The 15,962-nt window shown below is 45.9% G+C and overlaps 1 long non-coding RNA gene across 1 annotated transcript in view; it reads left to right on the top strand.

The window, feature by feature from the left end:
- The window catches only part of LOC142829798 (uncharacterized), a 129,762-nt gene that overhangs the window by 74,539 nt on the left and 39,261 nt on the right, over window positions 1–15,962 (top strand). The window contains exon 2 of the long non-coding RNA XR_012904589.1: window positions 10,247–10,457. This is a non-coding gene — a long non-coding RNA (uncharacterized LOC142829798). The remainder of the gene's footprint in view (window positions 1–10,246; window positions 10,458–15,962) is intronic.

Consider the following 15,962-nt stretch of genomic DNA (forward strand, 5'->3'; position numbering starts at 1 on the left):
TCAGTGGAAGGCCCTGGCCAGAGCGGGTCTGGCCTACATTCCGTGAGCCAACCAAGTTTTGGGAAATGAATCGTGGGCTTGTACCCTAGGGGCAGAGAATCCACCAAACCCAGATAAACACTTTGCACAGGGAATGCATTGGTTCTATGTTGCAGACGTGTTGACCATGGCATTAGGGTTGTGGGCATCAACTTTTTGACAAGTATGCTGAGTTGAAAAGGGACCTTGGTGGTTCTGGCAAGCGCTGGGCAACCAAGCTGCTAAAAGTTTGGTTGGCGATGCAGCAGGGACCTGGGGTTATGACAGGCCTCCTACCTTCCCTGGCTCTATGCTGCTCCTGGAAGCAGCCAGCAGGTCCCTGCAGCCCCTAGGCACAGAAAGTCTCCATACACTCCCCCCTATCCCGCCCCAAGTGCCAGCTTGACAGCTCCCATTGCCCTGAAATCATGGCCAATGGGAGCTCCAGACCTATCATTTCAGGCATTCCAGACAGCACAGGCAGTCCATGTGCTTAGGGGCCACAGAGATCTGGTGGCTGTTTCCTGGGAACTGCAGGAAGTGCTGCTGAGACCCCATCCCCCAGGCCTCTGCCCCAGCCTGGAGTCCCCTCACACACCCAAACTGCCTCCCAGCCCAGCACCCCTTCCTGCAGCCCAAATCTCTCATCCTTGATACCTCCATAGAGCCTGTAACCCCAGCCAGAGTCCTCACACCCTCCACCCTCGTACTCCAACCTCCTGCCACAGTCTGAAGCCCTCTCATACACATTAAAATGCTCATTCCTGGTCCTCATTCCCGGCCCGGAGCCCCCTCCTACATCCCAAATCCTTCATCCCTGATACCACCCCAAAGCCTGCATCGCCCACAGCCAGAGGCCTCATCCCCCCCTTCACACATCCACCCTCTGAAAGTGAGTGAGGGTGGGGAGAGCTAGGGAGGGAGGGAGGGAGGATGGAGCGAGAGTGGGGCCTTGGGGACAGTCGAGGCAAGAGTGTTCAGTTTGGGGTACATCTATACTGCAAGGCTATTTTGGGATACCTCTGGTATCCCAATATAGCTACCCTGTGTCCAAGGAACTGGTCCACTATTTTGAAATAATTTTTTAAATAATAGGCGCACTGATTCAGCATCCCCGTAAACCTCATTCCACGGGGAATAAGGGATGTCTCAAAATAGTGCTTTATTTCAAAATGTGGCACCATGTAGATGCACCAAATTTCAGAATGGACTACTTTGAAATAAAATTGAAATTTTCATAGCGCAAATTGCATATCTTATTTTGATTTAAGAGTGCAGTCTAGATGTGCTCTTGGTATGTTTAGAAAGTATGCAATCCTGCGTGGCATTGAGCTGAGGTGCAGTGACAGGCTTGTGTGTGAGTGCCCCAGCTTTTAATGAAATGATATCCTTTCCCATTCAGTCTAATGTTAGCATGTCATTAAAACATGAACTTTTAATGAGAGATTATAAAGACTTCCCCTGAGTCCTGCACTACTGTAGATTGCATCAAAGCCCATTGAGAATTTTTATTTGTGGACTATTGATCAAGTCAGTCTGTTGTGCCAATGACGTGGGCCAGTATAAGTCCTCAGCTAGGAATCCTGATAACACTTTTAGCCCTGCAAATGGAAAGGGGCAAGTTTTTTGTTCTTAGAGAAACCGAATTAGGTCCATTTCTGAGCACTGATAAGTCTGGAATGCAAAACATCCAAATATTTGCAGGCAAAACAGCCATTAAATAAAAACACAGGGGTCCAAAAAAACAAAATCACAAGATGCCCGAGAGGGATGAGGAAATGAGGGGGGAATTACTTCATTGCATGAAACTGAGTATAGAGCAGTGACATTGAATGCTGGCACCAGTTTCCGCTGGCCATGCTGATGTTTGCTGCTGTCTCACTCCTACCTCCCCCACGGCAACTTGAGACCATTGCTCCTTGTTCTGCCATCTGTCACTACTGAGAACAGCCTCTCTCCATCCTCTTTGGAACCTCCCTTCCGGAAGTTGAAGGCTGCTATCAAATTCCCTCTCACTCTTTTCTTCTATAGACTAAATAAGCCCAAATCCCTTATCCCCTGCTCAGAAGCCATGTGCTCCAGCCCCCTAATCATTTCTGTTGCCCTCCGCTGGACTTTCTTCAATGCTACCTGAGCCCAGATGCTGTTAGCCTGTTCACTGCCAAAGTTATTGCTAATAGCATAGGAAAGTGTCCTACCTTGGAGGAAGAAATAAGGATGCCATCCTTAGAAACCTTCTAAGCAGGATTACGGACTAGACTACCCACATGGAAACTCAAGGGACATCTCTTTATACATAAGCAAAGTGCTGCTTGTGTCCACTGCAACCCCCCCATTCTTACCTCCCTTCCCCTCCCCCCCCCCCCGCCATCTCTAGAGGGGAACGAAAAGCAGACAACTATGCTGCCATTTTCCAGTTTTAGGGCTACAGAAAGAATGTGGACATACTGAAGAAAGTCCAGTGGAGGGCAACAAAAATGATTAGGTGGCTGGAGCACATGACTTCTGAGGAGGGGCTGAGGGATTTGGGCTTATTTAGTCTACAGAAGAGAAGAGTGAGGGGGGATTTGATAGCAGCCTTCAACTTCAACTTCCTGAACTCACAACTTCATTCCACGAGGCATAACGGAGCGGTCGACAAAGGCTTCCGTTGTGGACTGCGGAGCATCCAGAGTGCCCTGCTGTGCCACCAAACAGTTGATCGGCACAGCACGACGGCCATTTTCATGTAAATGAAGCGGCAATTATTTAAATCACTGCTTCATTTTCCTTTGTCTAGTAAACTCATCTACATGGCTCCATTGACGGAGCCATGTAGTCTAGACATACCCAATGATTCTATGACCTCTTCTAGTAGGAATACTTTCATGAAAAATCTATAGCTCTATCCTGTTATGTTTGGGAAGGAGGGGCATCAGTGCGTCATTGTAATGGGAAATATATTGACACACATGCTTGGGCTTGCCCCTGTTTCAATTCTTTATTGTCATGGGGAATTTCCCTTTTTTTTAAAAAAAAAAAAAAACTATTTTGGCAAGCCTTTCAGACCAATGCTCACAACCCACATCCCATTCACATATTCTTTGCACTCTGTTTCTCCTTCCTTACCCAGTATATATAAACAAAGAATCCAGTCTCCCCCCACCCACATTAAAATTAATACTTGAAAATGCCACCAGCTAACATATTTTGTTTACCATTGTAATAACTGCTATAATACAATCTGTCTCCTGCAGTTGGGTTGCCTGTGTTAGCTGTCCCAGTTTATTTTAATAATAATTTCATTCTACTTTCAGAGCCAATGAGCTTCTGTTGTGTCACATACCTGTAGCTGATCTCTATGCTAGAGATTCCACCCTGTCGCTTGGCTGCCAGCAGGTACTGTCTATGTCTTTGGAAGGGGAACAAGGCGGGTTGAAGGCAGCACCAGCCACAGCGTTACTTGTAAACTGAACGCTTGGGCAGCCACCCAGGAGAGAATCAAGTGCTGCCCTGCTGATTAGCAAAGCATCCACAGCCAGCACCATGTGTTTCTACTGGTGGTGCACATCCACGCATACCTCCACACAACGAAAATGTATTCCACACATGGACAGAAAAAATGAGAGGGAACCATTGCTAGCCAATTCCCTTTTCGACTAAATGGGGCTTTTCTGTGGACAATGATCAGTTTATCTATCCTGTCGAATGCAAACAAAAGTGACTGGAACCAAGGGCAGAAGTTGTGGTGTTTTTAAGTACAATTGAGGCCTGGGGTTCCAACTGAGTTATTCAGTAACTGAAGTAAATAGAAAGCACTGTATCATAATATGAGCATTTGGAATCCAGTCCTGCAGCCCTTGCAGGCAAAGCTCTCCAGGGACTCAGTGGGAGTGTTGTCTGTGTAGAAACTCCATGGTATGTACAGCCCATAACAAGCCATAAAGCCCAATAGTCCAGCAAGAGTTAACTCCTGTTTGTTTGGGAGGAGGACCGCAAACCTGTGCAGCTCAAGCACCAAATATTGTCAGTTCATTCTCTAGGCTTCCTGGTCATGACCCTCCCCACTTTCTCTCCAACACAGATATCCATTCACTTTCTCTCTCCCGCCCGCCCCCATTCAAGGATTTAACAATCTGCACCAGTCACCTATACTTTATGAAAGAAGTCAACAGCTCTTCACTGTCAGACAAGTCATTGTGGGAGCCCCAGAGAATCGGAACAATGTGCTCTTTATCCCATTCAATCACACCCTGCAGTAAGTACCCACTATCTAGCCACTGAAGTGGGGCGGTTGTTTTTTTCCTGGAAAGGCAGAAAGCTGCTGTTATGAGATTGACACTGATTAACTCCCTCTTCATGCAATGTACCCAGGAAAAAATGTTGCAGAAGCCAGGCAAAGAGGCACCATGAGTCCTGACCTTGTGAGGTCAACTCTAAGTGTCTCCTGCACCTGTGCAAGGCAACAAGGAGGTATGAGGTGCCTCCTTTCTCCCTTGCTTGAGCTGTCCATGTTGTACCAGCACAAGGGCTCAGGGAGGGGGACATTGCAGGTGGGGCTGAGACTCTCCCTGCTTCGCTATGAATGGGGAGTGAACAGGAAGATTTCCCGCATCCCTCCTTCCCAACATGCTGGCTGGCACAGGGGAGCCAGGACACCAGGAGAAGTAACCTGCACCATGTGTAGCACTGGAGAAGGCTGTTTCATGCCCCTGCTCTAGAGAAGTGGGGAACAAGACAGTAGGTTGTGACTTTATGAGTCCGTGTCTGGCACTCAGTCTGTTCCTAGAGTGTTGCAGCTGTTCACTGCCCCCTTACTGAGGGCTTGTGGCAGAGCCACAGTTCAACCACACAAAAGGAGCAGGGTGATTTGTGGTTTTATACACCATGGCTGTGAGGCAGACAGGTAATGCTCCCGCTCTACACAGCTCTACTGCCACTGTTCCTAGGTTACTGTGTTTGGTCCTTGGCACTACACCACAAGGATGATGCTGATAATCAGCAGGAGAGTACAGAGAGCAGGAGAGGGGAGGCAGCCTGCCTGTGTCTCTTACACACTCTCAGGTTAGTCTCAGAAGCTGTGGGGGCAGACTGCTTTTTCAGCTCCTGTCATGGCAGCTCCCAGGGCAGGAAGGCTCTCCTTTTGCATGATGCTAGAGCTTTCAACACTCCAAGGCTTGGTACACACCCGTCACTGGATGTAGGGGTGCTTGCAGTCTTGATGACAGTGGAGGCCAAAGATCAGCAGCGCTAGGGAAGCAAGCGGAATGAGCATCGTCACGGGAGAGAGACTAGCATGGGGAATGCATGCTTTGCTTCAGGATAGTTTCTTTGAGAGACAGGCTAGAGCTTGGATGTCCAGGCCCAGACAAAGGAAAGTCCTGCAGGCTTGTGAACGAGAACATAGTGATGCGCTCAATATAAATACATGTCTGGGCCTACATATAACACACATGTCCCCAGAGGAGCCAGCAGAGTGGTACTAGCACTTTCTGTGACTTTCATGCTATGCCTCTGTTAATACAACCTAACATTGTGTTTGCTTTTTTTTTGCCCCCCGACTGCATTGGCATTGCTGGCTCATGTGGAGGTTGTGCTCTACCACAATTGCCAGCTCCTTCTCAGCAGTGCTGTTGCCAAGCCAGTTATCCCCCATTCTCAAATCCAAGCAGGAGAAATGTTCTTCATTCTGACTTCTAAAGAATCGGACAAATGCTGCTCTGTTGCACTCATGTAAATGCATTGACTTCACAGAAGTCATCTTTACTCCATTCATGCAACAGAAAGCAAAAATTGGAGCAGCCCTTTCACACCGATAAGGGCTCAATATGCTGGAGTAAATGCTTAAAACCATTTCCCCTTAGGATACAATTGAGAATGACACAGATACCAGTAGCTAAGTCTTAGAGGGTTACCATACTGAGACACTATTCCGTGTGCAGATCAGTTAGGATCGATAATGTTTACACATCAACTTTACACCATGGTCCAGAGTGGAAGGATCATTTCTACAATAGTCTTCAAGAAACCTTGGATTTGATCCCAAAACAAGACAAGCAGTTTCTGCTCTGTGATTTTAATGCCCAAATCAGTACCAACCATGAAGCCTGGCCTTCATGGAACAGGAAAAATGAATTAAAATGGTCAGCGCCTTCTAGCATTTTGTGCTGTGTATCCATTTTGTGTTATGTATATCTATTCTCGCAGCGAATCTCAGCACAAAGTAGTCTGGCAGCATCCACGATCTGGCACCAACTCGACATGAGGCTAACTTGAAGATTCCATCTTCAGTGTATTAACGACACTCGTTCCTGTCATAGCACAGATGGCAAGACAGACCACTCACTATTTAACAGCAGAGTAAAAATACACCCTCAGTTGATCTAGAATGCTAAAACCGAAGGTCGTACTCAAATAAATGTTGTGAAAAGTGTGATCCTAAACTGTGTGCAGAGTTTTAACAAATCCCTCACTCAGCTCTAAAAATGTTGACGATGATTCAGAGAAAATGTGGAAATCCGCTTCAGAAGATTTAGGAAATTGGAATTAATACATTTGGTCCTAAAAAATACCCAGGAAACAGAACCTGTTTGAACATTATGAACAGGAGTTACAACCCTTCATTCGAGAAAAGAAAGAAGCTTTTGGGAAACAGGTCAAGAAGCCAATGCCTTTTGCTTTAGAAAACAGCCTGCTGAAGAAAGTTTGAAGAAATGTGCTACTGAATTCTGGATAAACTTATCCCACTGTATACAATCTGCAGTAGATGCTGGAAACCTGCGAACTATGTCTGATGGCATTAAAAGAGCTCTGGGACCAATGATATCCAACGTGGCTCCTATCAAATCTGAAGATGGTCACATCTTGACATACAAATCACAGCAGATGGTACGTTGGGTGGAACATTATTTAGAGCTGTACTCTGCTAGTAATGACTTTGCTGATATCACACTTGAAGATCTTGTGGCATTTGATAGTCTAATTGAGCTTGATCAAGAACCAAGCATCGAAGAGCTGGATAAGGTGTTAGATTCTCCCATTATTGGAAAAAGAACTGGAAAAGATGGTACCGCTGGCTGAACTACTCAAAGTTGGGAAACCAACTCTTTTATTACAACTATATAGTCTCCTTCAATCCTGGAAAGAATGAAAAATTCCTCAGGACCTGCATAACACAAATAAGTACCCTTTACACAAATTAAGAAGACAAAGGAGATTGTAGATGACCTCCTAGGTGACCCTCAGCATAATATAATTTTTCCATGACAATATGCAAAGCACCATCCAGCTAGAAGGAAGCACCTCTGAAAGTTTTGGGATAAAAAGTAGAGTAAAGCAAGGATGTGTCTTGGCACCTCTACTGTTTGAAAGTCGCCATGCATTTAAAAATGTAGAAGATGATGTTTATCTTCATGCGGAATCTGATGGCAAGCTGTTCAGTTTTGCTAGACTGAAAGCAAAGACTAAGGTGCAGAAAGTTTCTCTGAGAGAACTCCTTCATACTGATGATGCTGTTCTTGTCTTTCATATTGATTTTCACACATACTAACTCATAGATTGCCTCCAAGATGCATGCCGAACTTTCTCACTCACCATTAGTGTGAACAAGATGGTAATCACAGGGCAATGCATGGAATGCCAGCCTTCCATTACAGTCTGCCATACCAATCTCCAAACCGTGGACTCATTTTGTTACTTGGGAGCTAGTATTAACAAGAACTTGTCATTGGATGTGGAGTTGGATTTGTGTTGGGAAGAAAGGCAGCCACCAACTTTTGTCGCCTCACAAAATGAGCATAGAAGAACAAGAAGCTTATGATGAAGACTTATATCTTGATTCATAAAGTCTGCATAGTATCTTCCTGTACAGCAGCAAGACATGGTCTTCATATAACATGCAAGAAAAGAGACTCAATAGCTTCCATCTATGGTGCTTGAAACCCATTCTAGGCATCACCTGGCAAGATAAAACCACCAATGAAGACATGCTAATGAGGGCACATATCTTCAGCCTAACAGCTATTGTCAAGCACAGCTATCTTTGGTTAGGTCACATGCATAGGATGCAAAATGGAAGACTTCCCAAAGACACCTTATACGGTGAGTTAAAAAAGGGTCAAAGACAGAGGATGCCCAAAACTCAGATTTCAAGATGCCTGAAAGAGAAATCTAAAATCCTTTGGTATTGAGCCACAGGCTTGGGAAACCAAAGAGAAAGTTTGTGATCCAGTCTGGACATAGGAATCATAGAACATGATAAATAGTAGCTCTCTACACTCAAAACAAAAAGAGTAATAAATGAGTGACTAGAAATGGACAGCAGGAAATCACCTTCTGTTGCACTCGATGTGACAAAATCTGTTTGTCCAGAATTAGCTTTATAGTAATCAAAAAAGCTGCAACACCCAATTGCACTTCCATAGTAACCAAATGTCTGTAAAAATGAATAATGGGGTGTCATAGTATATCAAAGATGGTAGATTACGTATTTGCTCCGTGTTCATAGGAATAACTTTCCATAATGGATCCTGTGAGCCTGTCTGTTTTCCAAGTCACCACAATCCCTAATGGCCCAATCTAATCTCTATCAGGCTATGTCTACACTGCACAGTTATTTTGGAATAAACTATTCCGGAATAGTTATTCTGAAATAGCTTATTTCAAAATAGCACATCTACACTGAGGGAAGCCTCAAAATGAGTCCGAGGCAGGCTTCCCTAATGTAGACATGCTATCTTGATTTAGAGCCCCAGGAGGAATAATTTAGACTGGCCCTGGTAAGGAGCTATTTCAAAATACCTGCAGTGGTGCATCTAAACATGCCTTCTTTCAAAATAGCTATTTTGGAATAGGCATTATTCTAATGAGGTTTACAGAAGCCGGAGTAGGCCATCCGTTATTTTAAAATTACTTAAAAATAACGGAATTGCCGTGTAGACGCTCACATAGTTATTTTGGAATAATGACCATTATTCTGGAATAACTTTGCTGTGACGCACACCCTCAGTGATTTCTGAAAGACACTATGGGCTTATCTAGTCTACACTAGAGCATCGAAAGAGGATATGCAAATTCCGCAGGCTTAGACGTGGCTTTTTCAGTGTAGTTTAGATGCGGTGTAGTTTAGAAAGTAGTTTAGATGCGGCTTTTTCAGCGAATCCCCCCTCCCCCTTGTCGAAAAGCCACTCTTCCTCAAAAAATTAGGTTTATGTGGCTTTTCAACAAAGGGGCGGTTCATGCTTAACCATACACGCTTAGAGAGCGGAAGAAAGGTATAGTAGTTAGAGTGGGGGAACTGATTTCAATTCTCTGCTCCACCTTAGGCAAGTCACTTAGGTCATGTCTACACTTGGAGATTATTTTGAATTTACTAAGTTCAATTTCTGGGCACCTGATTTTACAAATTCGAACTTCTGTGTCCTCACTAAAGGGAAGAATTGAATGTAGTGCAAGGCAGGTTCCTTTAATGTGGACGTGCTACCTCAGACTCAGAGCACTAGGAAGCTTGCTGGGGAGCTGCAGGAGGCTTCCTGGAGGCCAAATAGTTTGAATTAGCGGCACTGGAGGGTCCACACTAATGTTATTTCAGATTTACAAGTTCAGGAATAGCATTACTCCTCATGAAAAACAGGACTACAGAGCTCGAATTCCAAGGCTCCTTATTCTGGAATAAAGGGCTTGGTAGTATGGACATATTGCTTACAAATTCAACCTGGGGGGAGTTATTTAAGAATAAGATCCTAGTGTCGACCAGGCTTTTGAGCCTCAAAGGTACCCAACTTTTAATTTCAATGGGAATTGGGTGCCTAAATACCTTTTTTAAGGAATGGGGGGGGGGGCTTAGAGTCTCTGAACCTCAGTCCCCCCATCTATATCATGGGAATAATTACACTTCCCAGTTTCACCAGTTTCTTGTGAAGACAGAAACATTAGAGACTGTGAGGTGCTCAGAAGCTATAGCACTGGGGGACCGGTAAGTATTTAAGATAAAGAATCCTGAAAATGGACAATTATACTGTATGGACATTTATACTATGCTGCTGAAACACAGACTTGAAAGAATACAGTTTAGGTACTACTTGGGCATACAAATCTGAGTGTACAGTGCAACTTGGTATCTGGGTTTTAAGTGTTGCATTTCTTCTGCTCTTGCATCACTGCAGCATGTGCCTGACAGCCTGATGCAGGTGTAAAAGCAAGGCTTGGCGATGTTACAGCATTATCCAATTGCTTCCCGTTTTATTTGCAGGCTGTGCTGAGACATCCTTAACTCTTCACACACCCCAGACGGGAGACAGAAATCAGGAAGGGAAAGGGGGGGGGGACAAAAAGACTCAGAGCTCCACCTTGCAAGCCACAAAAAGGATTGTGTTAAAACAACACCAGCAACCAAGTGGGAGCAAGCACTACAGCCCGTACACACTTACCACTGAGGAGAAAAGCCCCACCCCAGCAATGGAGTGAGTATTGATGTTTTCTGTTTGTATGGCTACTATCCCTTCTGTCTGAGCATGTTTCCATGGTGACCAATTCATTGGGGTGGATCTTGCAGTACCGGTAACTGTCTAATTGGTTTGGTTTGGCTTTCTCGGGCATTCTGTGCCCCCATGGCAGAAGCTGGGGAGGCTGGGAATGAAGAAGTGATTTGAATTTTACAGGATTATGCCCAGGTAGTTTTGTGCCTAGTGAAGGTTATTTTATAGCCTCATCCCCAACACGGAGCTGATTTCCACGTCTCAGCCCTGTCTCATCAGCCTGGTATTTCCCTGCTGGTTGGCTGCAAACAGGCAGTGTTTCAGATTCATGGCCACGTCAGCGCTGTTTGTCTCAGGAAGCCAATGACAAATTGGGATCAGATACAAGTAATTAAAAAAATGGTAAATATAAGGGAAAGAACTTTGTGGCTAAAGCCAGGGGCTAAAATGTCTAGTGCACTGCAGTATCCTGGATGCAGTTAGGATGTGCCCCACCCCAGCACACTGCTGCAGTAGAATGGGAGGGGGAGCGGTATCGGAGCACAGATGCAAGCAGAAGAGGAGTTGATAGGCGAAGCGCAGACAGAACACTGGTTCTGAACTAGCTGGTGCGTGCTGTCTTGCGCACTCACTTTTTCAGCCCCACACTTTCCACTTGCCGTTTTGCACACACAGAGTCAAGTGCACAGTTTCCACAACAGGCCCATGTGCCAGGCAGACATGCCAGGCCCTGCTCAGCCTTCCCCTAACCATGCCATGCCCCTGATTTTTAGTTATTGGGCAAAATAGAAAGGAAGGATGGTCAGGTGGTTCAGCCACTTGGTAGGAGCTGGGGAGACCTGGATTCAAGTCCCTGCTTGTCCCCAGACATCCAGTGTGACCTTGGGCAAGTCACTTAGCCTTTCTGTGCCCTAGTTGGGCATCTGTATGGTGGGGAGAAGAGCACTTTGCTTCCCTACCTCACATGGGGTTGGCGGGTGCTAAAGATTGTGAGGTGGTTAGATACTACAGGAATGGGAGCCTTACAAATACCTCAGACTTGCTTCCTTCCCACCCCTTTGGCAGTATACAGTAGCCAAAAGTCACCAGCCCCCTTCAGCCAGCTCTTCCCATGCAGCCCATGCTACTGCTCTTGACTGGGATTCTGGTTGCCCCGGGGGCCGTAGCCAACTGACCAATGTCAGGGCAGTCCCTCAAGGAAATACTTTAACATGCAACATGTGATCAGACCAGTGTTCCTTAAACTGTGTTCCGCTGCAGTTGGAGGTGTGCCACGGAGAACAACAGAATTCAAAATGGCCACTCTTAAAGGGACAGACGACCTCTTTTTTTTTCCCCTGACCCTTTTTCTTCCTCAATAACTTTTCCTCCGATCCTTTTATTGGTTTTTTTTGTTTGTTTTTTTTCTCAAAAAAAATCCTTGGTGTTCCTCATAAAAAAAAAATTATTGTTTGGTGTTCCTCAGTCTTAAAAAGTTTAAGAAACACTGGATTAGACTGTGAAAATGATTGCTACAGGAAATCATCAGGTGATGGACTCAGCAAAATTAAAAAAGGGATTTGACATTTATATGGCTAACAAAGAAGATCCAGAGGTTTAAGCAAATTTCTAACTCTGGTTGTGTAGCATATATCTGCTGCACATCTCTAGAGCCCCGCAAATCTGCGGAGATGAACTTCATATCCACGGGAATCTGCATCTGAAGATGTGGATGTGGCTATCTGTGGCTCATTTGTCTGGATATGGGTGCGGATATGGATACAAATTTTTTATGTAGAACCCTGCAAATTTGCGGATATCTGGGGATAATTTTTGCAGATGTGGATACCGATTTTGTATCCACGCAGATATAACCCACACACCTACTGGGTGTGGTTCACTGTCCCACATAGTGGCACTTAGACCACTTCCAGAGAGAGAGAATGAGTTTGCTCTACAGCCTTAGCTGGCTTTATAGTTCAAGCTGTAGCGGCTCATGCATTAAGCTACAGAGGTCTCAGGTGTGGTTCTGCCTGTCGATGCTACGCATGGCTCAACATCTCCCTACCACGGAGTATAAATAGCAGTACGGATGGTGATGTGAAATCACACAGAACATTAGGGTATTTTGCACCCTGTATAGCTCTAGGCTTGCCCAAGCAATGCCTTCTAGACCTACACCCCTGTTTTAGCAGTGTAGGGTCCTGCTGCCTTCCCCAGCACCCCCTGCTGCCTCTCTCCCACGCCAGCCACAACCCTTCAGTGGCTCATGTAGCTCCCCATGCAGTATGGACACGGCCTGGCTTTCATTGTGAAGTGTAGCTACATGTGTAGCCAAGGCCAGTTAGAGACCAGGACAGGCCCATTGATATGGTGGGGGTAGGAGGAGGTAGCAGTTGCCCCAGGGTCTGGCAATTCAAAGGAGCCTGGGGGTTCCAACTGCTGATGCTGCTACAGCACTAGAGCACAGAGTGGAGCCCTCTCCCACCTTGTCCAGGGACCCTCGGAGACTGTCAGCCCCCAGGACCAGGACGGAATCTAATGTGAGGGTCAGCGCTCTTATGTGTGCCCCTGAAGCATTTATGGACCCGATGGATCTTTGGTCTGATCTCTCGTCTTAGTGGGCTCTAAACTATGCTGTGGCTTGTCTTGGGATCAGGGAGCTGCAACTGGCTTCATTGTAATCCCAAACTCCTCAGCTGGGCCCAGCTCTGGGTACAGCTGCGAATCTGGGCCAATATCTCTCCAGCTAACCAGGATGTCTTTTTTGGCTTCAGTTAGAGGAGAACAGCTGGCATTACAGTGCTGAGGGCCTAAAAATGGCTACGAGATGGTTTGTTCCTCTTCCCTTCAATTGAACTTGTTGTTTTTGCTCAGCCTCAAAGGAAGAGCAGTGAGGCCTTTGAACTGTTCAGTACTACAAAATGGTTCTTCCAGGCAGGCAAACAGCAATTGACACTAAACTGCTTTCTCCAGTAAGGTGGTTTTTGGAACACAGCATCCCTGTGGCACTGCCCTGGCAGCAGACCAGGTGGCAGAATGCCCCATTAAACTCAGCTTTGGTTAATGAACTAAAAGGGCTGGCAGGCTATGGGGACTCTGTATTGTTAATGCAGCCAAGGGGGTCGTACAGTTGATTGGTTTCACTATACAGGGGATGAAGACAGACCTTTGTTAGCTGCCGGTGACCTAGAGTTTCCCAGTATACTGCCTGAGAGGAGGCTAGAGAGAGGGCAAGGTTCCAGTGGGTGCTACAGGGCCCTCAATCTCTGGCCCTGGTACCTTATCCACAGGTGTCACTGGAGTAGCTTCCCTCCCTTCAGGGCCCCCCTTATCCTTTCTGTGTCCCGGCGGGGGGTGGGAGGGGGGAGACAGCTCTATCCCTCAGGAGGCTTGTGGTCCTCAGAGTGGGCAGGGCTCGAACCCAGAACCTCTGACTCTGGAGGAATGTTCCTTATCCACTGCAGGAGCCCCCCTACCTCCCAACCATCAGGATCCCCTTATCCTTTCTATGTTCCAAGGGGAGCCAGATCCATTCCTTGGGAAGCTGATGGTGATGATGGTGGTGGTGGTAGCTGCCCCCCCGGATAGGTGGGGCTTGAACCTTTAGCCTCCAACGGCACGTACCTTATCCTCTGCACCACTGGAGGAGCCCCTCTAGTTTGTTAGCTTCAGGAATCCCCTTATCTTTCATGTGTTCCAACGGGTGCCAGCTCCATCCCTCAGGAAGCTGGTGGTGGCTGATCCCAGGATAGGTTGCGGGGCTTGAACCCTTAGCCACCACCAGCCTCCTGCTCAGTCACTATCAGCTTCCCCAGCCCTACTTTCCAAGGGTGCCTGCTCCGTTCCTCAAGATAAGGGGGGATTGCCCCTAGGGCGAGGCTGTGTCTCACCCACCCACAGACAGAATCTGCTTCTGCAGACAGATTAGAGATATCCAAAATGTGGTGATTCTCCAAATCTATGACTCTAGTCTTTTTGAGGCACCTATTCCTTGTGAAAAGCTTATAACACATCACTGCCCAGAAAACATTTGAGGCCGAATTTTGAATCCATCCTTGAAAATCACACAAGCAAATTTTGTATGGCCACATGTTCTCACATTTAAACATACAGACTGATGGTAGCTGCAGACTGAGGCTATGTCTACACTTCACTGTTCTTCCGGAAAAAGCTATGCAAATTGCAAATCACAATTTGCTTAGCTTTTTCTGCTTCTGTTTTTGGAAGAGGCTTTTCTGACATTTAGCCCATCTATACTGGGCCAAGTGTCAGGAAAAAAACCTTTTTCTGAACATCCCTTCTTCCTCGTAAAATGAGGTTTACAGGGATGCTGAAAAAGCATGTCTGCTCTTCCAAAAAAAAATGTCAGAAGAGCAGACGCGTTCCCTCGACATGGCAGAGTTTTTTCAGGATACCTCTATAGCGTAGACATAGCCTGAAGATAAGAGGGGCCTGGAAAGGTGAAGGGACACGTGTTCACATAGCAATTCAGAGGTCAAACGAGACATAGAACCCAAATCTTTTGATTCCTTGTCCAATGCACTATCCAGTCAGCCAATCTCTATCTGAATTATTGCTTTCTCTTTCTCTTTTTTATTCTTTTATAATTGCCTTCCTAGTGCCTTACTCCATTTCTGGTCAGCCAGGCTAGGACACAAGGGCAAAACTGGTTTCTTTCATTGTTATCCAAAGGCTGCTCAAGTAACAGAAAAGCCTCCATTAACTTTCCGTGGTATGGGATTAAGTTTTATGTCCCTCTATGTCAGCAAGTAGGAGCAGATGGCCAAAGAGCACTGTCAATAGGTCCAGCACTCCACCTCTGTCTTACCTTTTCCCAGGAAGCAGGAGACTTGAGGTTGAGGCAGTTACTTATGCTTTCCCACCGTCCAGCTTTGAGAAGCAAAGCAGAGGTTTTGAAAAGGAATGCAGGGGTTTAAAAGTGGCCTGGGAAGAAAAGGGAAAGGAAATGACCATTCCAATGAATTAATGTATTATTTATTTTTCTGGTCTGCATACCAGTAATGGAAAAATGGACAGAGCAACCTTCAGAAGAAGCTGTAAATCCTCCCTTGAGCATAAACACTGTGGAAGCAATGTGGAAAAAATTAATCTCATAAACTAGGATTTCCCTGTTTTCACTCAGGTCCCCCTTCACTTGCTGATAAACCTCAGCACTACGTTAGTTCAGACACTTCCTGCTTCTGACTTGCGGGAGACACAAGTGGCATGAATTCCAAAGTCGCCTTCAGACTCTTCTGTGAATTGACTTTTGGACTCCTGAGGTATCAGTGGGGACTAAAAGGAGACAAATTACTAGGCTAGAATGGGAGCAGGTTACTTGCTAACACCTACTTTGGGGAGTTAATTTGCACAGTTGTCTTCACGTGGATGCACAGTTCTGTGTGAGCCTAAAGTAGGTCAAAAATGGGGAATAACTAGGCTTTTTGCATCTGAGATGGAGTGCAACTTCAAAATTAATTCATTTGAATTTGTCTACCTGGAGGGCAT

This window comes from Pelodiscus sinensis, chromosome 6 (assembly GCF_049634645.1).
Source record: "Pelodiscus sinensis isolate JC-2024 chromosome 6, ASM4963464v1, whole genome shotgun sequence".
Lineage (NCBI taxonomy): Eukaryota > Metazoa > Chordata > Testudines > Trionychidae > Pelodiscus > Pelodiscus sinensis.